The 7,442-nt window shown below is 38.9% G+C and overlaps 1 pseudogene across 1 annotated transcript; it reads right to left on the reverse strand.

The window, feature by feature from the left end:
* Window positions 1-50: 50 nt before the first annotated feature.
* On the reverse strand, window positions 51-6,974 carry LOC144639513 (alanine aminotransferase 2-like; annotated as a pseudogene). The gene is made up of 7 exons (XR_013568165.1): window positions 6,855-6,974; window positions 3,268-3,397; window positions 2,793-2,872; window positions 2,343-2,476; window positions 1,073-1,181; window positions 492-557; window positions 51-357 (listed from the first exon to the last, which is right to left on the reverse strand). The product of XR_013568165.1 is annotated as an alanine aminotransferase 2-like (transcript).
* Between the last annotated feature and the right edge of the window lie 468 nt (window positions 6,975-7,442).

The following is a 7,442-nucleotide window of genomic DNA, read 5'->3' on the forward strand; positions in this document are numbered from 1 at the left end:
ACTCCAGTGCTCCGGTGACAGTGCACCATACTTGGTCTCTGCCTTTGTGTTGATGGAACCTTACAGAAGACAAGTTTATAATTCAGAAGGCCTGAACATCAAATTCCTCCCATAAGGATTATTATTGTGTCCCTGGGTGAGGCATTTTGCAAGAAAAAAGGCAATTATTTCGTTATTGAAGCCCAGTGAAGACCTCGCATACCTTGGCCTCTTCTTGTGCTTTTTGGGTATGGACACGTTTGGAAAGGCATACATGGCTCCCATAACTTCATTACACTGAAATCCTTCCATTGAGTTGAATGTCTCGGCAACTAGTTTAGCTCTGTCCTTGAATGACTGGAGCACTGCTGTTTTCTCCTGGAAATGATACAGTATTATTAGAGACAGATAAATATTAAATAACGTATCCCTACAGTGTCAGATGTAGAATGTTTTTATGGCAGCAATTGTGTCTACAAACAATAAGTTTAATTCTGCTTTCTGACACCTACTTTCACAAACGTGTCATATGACTCATCTCCAGGTTGAGGTGGGCTCACTAGGCAGTCCATCATTGCCTGCACAAAAACATCATAATTAAAAACAGTCAATCAAAAAAAGATGTACAGTTGAACCCCGGCAACTCAAACTCTGAAAGGAAACGAAAAACAATTCGAGTTAGTTGGGTTTTCGAGTTACCCAAGTAAAAATTGACTGAAGAGTGAGACCAAGGGAAATGGAAGTTAGTTTGAGTTATCTGAGTTTGAGTTACAGGGGTTCTACTGTATTACAGTTATTTCATGAGAGCTTAATTGTTATACTGCTGTTATTCACTTTTGCCATAACTATCCTTCTCCTCCTCTTTTACATCATCATCAACATCATCATCATTAACAGATTAGCTCCTAATTTCTCTTTTTTATTACGACTACCTTTTTCTCTTTTTTGTAACAAATTCAAGTGAGCTGGTCACGAGAAACAAGGATCTGATCATCTTACCAAATTCTCATTGGGACACTCATAATAGAAAATGAATAAAAAGTTGAAAGGAAAATTCTTAAGCTTATATTGTGACAGCATGAGAGAAGCTCACCTGGCCAGTGATGCAAGAGCAAAGTTTTGCTGACATCATCTTTTTCAACTGGAACCTGACCTCACTGTCCATTCCTTCAATCTCCATATACCCTCCTCTAAAGCCACATCTGACAGAGCACAACAAATAGTTGAAGGATTAGATATACAATTAAATGTAAAATAAGGATTAACAATAAAATGTTGTGCCGTGTCGTGTCCCATGTTGCTACTACCATGGCCGAGAGTACTTGGTACTCTTGACAAAATACTGACTAGAGAAAACTATTATCATTTATGCCATTGTTCAAGTCTGTTAGGCTTAAGGTTGGCTTGATCAACCCTTAGTTTGTTTGGTTGGGATAGGGTAGTGGGTGGGGTGGGGGGGGGGGGGAATGTTCAAAGACAAACTTTAGACTTCCTGTTGGAAAAAAGGTGATGTTTTATTTGGACCAGGAGCAAAGCACATTCACCTAATCTTCCATTCAGTCTTTAGTTGTGATAAATTAGTAACAATGTAATTATTATAACATATTAATAATTACAGTAGAACCCCGGTAACTCAAACTAACTTCCATTTCCCTTGGACCCACTTTCAGTCATTTGTACTCGGCTCACTCGAAAACCCCGCTAACTCGAACCGTTTTTCGTTTCCCTTCAGAGTGTGAGTTACTAGGGTTCAACTGTATATCAATTTATTAAGAAAATTATTATTATATGGCGAAGCCTTACAAGGATTGGAACTACCAAATTCATGAATAATTATTTGATTGGCTAAAATAGATATTGACCATGGTATATATTTTTCTATCTAGATCAGCATCTAGACTGGTCTAGCTGTTACGTTTGCAATAATAATAATAATAATAATAATAATAATAATAATAATTTTATATAGCTCATATTAAAGTTAATTACAGTTGTGTTTGTATTCTTAATTAGATAGAAATAAGGTATGTGAGAACAGTGTTAAGGTTATCACATGAACATTTTCTCAAGTTGGTCTTTTGGCAAGTGTATTAAGGTGAGAAGGTTACAAACAAAAATTATAAAAAAATGACTTATTTCTGCTAAGAAATACTAGTTAATGTAAATGAGCCAAACAGCTTGCGAGAAAGAAGTAAAGAGAACAAGCAAACTTTGGCAAACTTAAGATCAGCTCAAGCATGCTGTCAAAACACCTTATTAGCAAGTTCTGAATCTGTGCTTTTAAATCTTTTGAGTTGTGCATTCAACAGTTTTAAAAGTACAATTCAGAACTTGTTAATTCAGGTAACAAAAAAATTACTTACTCTCCTAGAAATCCTTTTGATGTTGAATGGAAGGAAATGAGTTCAAAGTCCTCATAATCTGGGCCCAAATCCCGTAAGACCTTTTTGAATGAGTGAAATTTCATTCCCTCTCCATAAATATTTGCCTGATATACCTAAAGAAGAAATACACACTATTTAATTTGTGTTCCTGAGAATGTTATCCCGTCAAATGTGATCTATAGATAGGGTGAAGTCTGAATACTGATTACATGTTGAAAGGGTCTGTTGCAGATTCTTTTTATTGTTTTTAGACCTTTCGGCTAGTTCATAACTCTTCATCAGTAATATTTTTAAGAACTAGCCAAAATGTCTAAAAACAATGACAAACCCTTTCAACATCAATATGTGCACTCTTGCAGGAGAACACAACACAACAACACACAGTGCGGTCAACTAACTAAGAAATCAACATTCATTCTGCATATCTACCTCATCTGCAAGTAGAACAAGTTTCTCTTCCTTACAGAACTTAATGATGTTGCTTATATTGTCATAAGACAGAACTTGACCTGGAAGAGGACAATGAAAAACATCGCAAAATAATCAAATTAGTTGAAATTATAGTATCAACAATTTAACGAAATATGATATATCTGTCAGGTAAATAATTTGAGTGAGGTAATGCATGTAGTTCAAAATACTGATGCTGGATCCTAAATTTAGGACTTTGGAAAATTAATTTCAAACATTCCAGTGGATTTAACTAAAAGAATCATTTAAATACCATTTATTCAAATACTGATGCTGGATTTAAGTTCTGAAAAACCTTTTAAGAAGTTTCTCTGGTTTATTATTACATGTACGGTAAATAGACTGTTTTTCAATTCTGCTACGGTGCAAAAAAATTAGAGAATTCAGATGAAGACAACTTGAATTTCATCAAACTCAGAAACATGGCTTGTACCTGTTGGATTTCCAGGATTTATGACACACAAGGCACGTGGAACACAGTGAGGTCTGGCCTCATTCAAAGATCTCTTCAGTTCATTAATATCTAGGCTCCATCCATTGGCTTCGTCAAGGTAATAGTTAATCTAAAGTGAGACAACAACATTATTTCAAGGTCATGGTCAACAGGTATTTATTTTGGAACATCCATTTTTGCAGTCAATTTATGATGTCATCACTTTCCTCATTTGCATTACAAAAAACGTAAATATCTCCAAAACGAAAGAAGATATTTCAAAACGGTAAACCCCATTCTTCTTTATGTGTAAAGGTCTTTCAAATAAGCATTAATTAATTTTTACTTCATAGGCATTTTAACAGGTTCATCTAGCTGTGCCAAAATCCCAGGCGGGGGGGGGGGGGGTACTCCCATATGTGGCCTATATAGGTATGTGCCGCCCGATAGGGTATGGTTTTAGAGGTTCTCAGTCCTTAAATAGGGTATCATTTTTGCTCCTTTTGGAAATGTGTTCCCGGTGTGATCCTTAGATAGGGTACCTAAATTTTATTAGCTAAAATAAATGCCCAGCTAAACGAAAAAAATGTATCTTAAAAACTGAATTTTCTGTTCAGGTTTTAGTAAAGCGATTTTATAAAGATTCGTGTCTTGTCGTGCGCGGTAAGCCGTTATTTGCGTGGTCACGGAACGCTTCTCCTCCCCTTGAATAGGGTGTCATTTTTCGCTTTCTTTATCCTTAAATAGGGTGGGGGTTTAAGAACCTTGGCGGCACACCCCTATCCGAAATTTATGGGAGTACCCCCCCCCCCCAGGGCCAAAATGCAGACAAAACCATCTCTCAAATGCTGAATGTGACAAGAGCTTAATTCCACTATAAAGATATATTTTTTTACAGTGAAACCCTTTTAATACACAAAACAAAAGGGAAGGGAAAAATGTCTATATTGTGGAGAAGTCTGTAATACTGAGGTGGAATATTTTATGACTTTTGGAATCTGTCAGACCAGATGAGCTGTCTGTACTAACGCGGTGCATAACTGTATTATTATATAAAATACAACTATGTTACTGTACTGTGATACAACCCACTTGCTCACATTTGAAGAGCGGCGGGAATAAACGGCCCCTGGACTTTCTGACTAAATCGAACATTATCACAACAGCTCCAAATTGCGCATGCAGGTTTGTTTACGTGTGCTTAACACTGTCCTGTCTTTTATTTCACTGGTCTCTGTTTCGTTTTTGAAAAATTACACATGCAAAACGACAAGGTTTTTGCTCGCGTGGCTTCTTTTGTCTTTCTTTTACAAACGATAAACCCTAGTGAAAAAGCTTAACCCTAAACCCCAAGGGTTAGGGGGTTAGAGTCTGACGCTAGGGTTTCATTTCAAATTTAGGGTTAAAAAGCTAAACCCAAGTTTAAGGGTTAGGGTTAGCATTAGCGTTTCAAGCGGCTAGCTTTCACTGCAGTCTGCTTGCGGTTAGCTGCTTTTTGTTGTTTCGGGCAAGACTATTTTACTCTGTTACTGTTAGCTGTAATTTGCCGAGGTGAAAGTGAAATAAAGACTGATTGTTGATTGAATACGTTTGCCCGTGTTGTCACACTGTTATACTAGTTTTCCTTTCAGTTAAGTGCCGCCGGCTTGCTCTCACTTCTATCTCCACTCCTTACATCATCACACATCTACAAAATCCCGAGAAAACAAGATAAACTAAGGCACGAATCGATTGATTGATTTATTGATTGATGAATATTTAATGAGGCACAGAAAATAATTTTGCAAGGGGAGGTCCCCCCCAAACCTATAAAGAATTTTTTTTAAGTCTAAAACCAGGTCACTTCTCGGCAACTTTGTCGCGGCAGAACCCAAGCGGATCCTGGAAAATTGCGTTGACGAAGTTCCCGGCAAGAAACCCCTTGTTTTAGGCCTTCTATGCGGCCAGGCTCAAAACTACCTTGTTTGCAACGTTTTTTCCAAAGCGCTTAACAGCGCTGTTGTACAAAACAAAGGCAGAAACATCACTCAGTTCTTGGAGCGATGCTGTAAACTTACGGGTATTCAGACTTGATGATGTCCTTCAACCACCTGGCAGCCGCACTCGATCTAAAACTATAAACTTCTTCGTTTTACTTTCAAATGCGCCATTTTCGCTCATTTCAAACTCTTCCGCCTCTAACATGTGACCTTACGTCACAATGCAGTATCCAATCCTACTCTACTCAAATCAACAAAAAACATGCGCAGCGAGTCGAAGACAAGCTTGTTAAATGGTTTCTCGCCTTCCGTAGACGCTTAGAAAACCCTACAGGGAAAGATGTACACGCGATGCGTTGGAAAACTCAGACTGCTAGCTGACTGGGAGAACGTAAGCCTGCAAAATGCCATTTTTTTTGCATACACAATTTCTGAAAAACGAAGAAAAGACCAGCCGAATGCAACACAGGACAGTGTTTAGCACACGTAAACAAACCTACATGCGCAATTTGGGGTAATTGTGAAGAACAGCTCCCGCTAACCGACTGTCGGTCGACTGTCGGTCGTTTGTCGGCCGACAGTCGGCCGTTTGTCGTCCGTCTGTCGTCCGTCTGTTGGCCGTTTGTCGGCCGGCTGTCGGTCGTCTGTCGGCCGACAACCTGCCGACAGGTTTTGGCTATGATGTCGCCCAACTGTCGGCCGACAGCCGGCCGACAGGCGGTGATGTGTTGGTAAGGTGTCGGTAAGATGTCGGTAAGTTGTCGGTTATACGGTAACACTAACCTTTTTGTTTCTTTATGTTTTTCCTCGGTAACGGACCCCAAAATTTATGAGAAATTGAAAGGAAAGGTATATACTCCTGAGTTTCGGTCATCACAGCCTAAAACTAGCTTCTGCGCTGCCGAAATCGACCGGAGAATTTACTCGGACACAGCTACTCCATTTCTCCGCCATATTGGATTGGTTAACCTAGTCTCATTCCCCCTCGGAAAGGGTCGCAAAGGATTCTAGGGCGACTTCAGCGAGTGCGTGTGTGGAGAAGTTTTTACACTGTTTTGGCCTGAGTTTTGGATAAAATCATCTTTGAATGTGATTTCATTGCTTGCCTTATGGACATAAAGTTACGTAGGTGATATATTTATAAGAGATTGAAGTTTGTATAAAAGAAAATCTTGGTGAGGAGTCGATTTGTTTTGTAGTAAGTACCGTAGTACAATGAAATACAATGTTTATAAGTCTTATCTGTTTTAATCGCTTTCTGCGTCAGGTTTACTTCTGTGTTTACTGCTCAGTTTTACAGTAAAATGTCTGTTTTGGGAAACTGTCGGTAACCTGTCGGTGGGCTGTCGGTGGCCTGTCGGTAGTCTGTTGGTAACCTGTCGGCCGACAGTTGACCGACAGTCGGTTAGCGGGAGCTGTTCTTCACAATTACCCAATTTGGAGCTGTTTCGATAATGTTCGATTTAGTCAGAAAGTACAGGGGCCATTTATTCCCGCCGCCCTTCATTTAATGGTTTGCATATAAAAAGTAAAAAGGGGGTGCGCACCCCTGCACCATCCCCCCTAGATCGGCCCCTGACAGATGATTATGCATGGTGTGCTAGTTACCTGGTGAGAGTTCATTTCAGACAGTGTCGCTGAGTAGAGGGGGTACTGGGGAATTGGGATCATGATGCCAGCTCTACCATTTCCTGTGTTGACACTTGTCTGGAGCAACTTCAATATAGCCTTGAAAAATAACAATAATGGCAAAATAAATGAATGAAACTAGTAACAATTAACATTTACATGGAAAAAATTTTGTGTGGGAATACCAGACGTGAGTATGAAGAAAGGAATCACAACATCGGACAGATAGTTCTCTTTACAACTTGTACAATTGATACTAAAAACTGTGGTCATAATAACCTCATCTGACCGTATGCATTGTCCTCGGTTGTTAATTTAGACAAAGTTACTTATTTGTAGAACACATCCCCAATGCTTCTCTACAGTTAACAAAAATGTAATAACTATATATTAATTTTATTTAATCATTTTTAAGCGATGATGTCATGACAACATCACTTAATGCCGTGAGGCGATGGACCAGATCTGTTGCGTGCAATCTATTGTGTGCTCTAACCACTCAGCCATGCTGTCTCCTAAATTTCATTTGAGTTCTTAATATTAATCAGTATTAGATTAGAATTATCG

This window comes from Oculina patagonica, unplaced genomic scaffold (genome assembly GCF_052425735.1).
Source record: "Oculina patagonica isolate OP01 unplaced genomic scaffold, crgOcupat unplaced1008, whole genome shotgun sequence".
NCBI classification, from domain to species: domain Eukaryota; kingdom Metazoa; phylum Cnidaria; class Anthozoa; order Scleractinia; family Oculinidae; genus Oculina; species Oculina patagonica.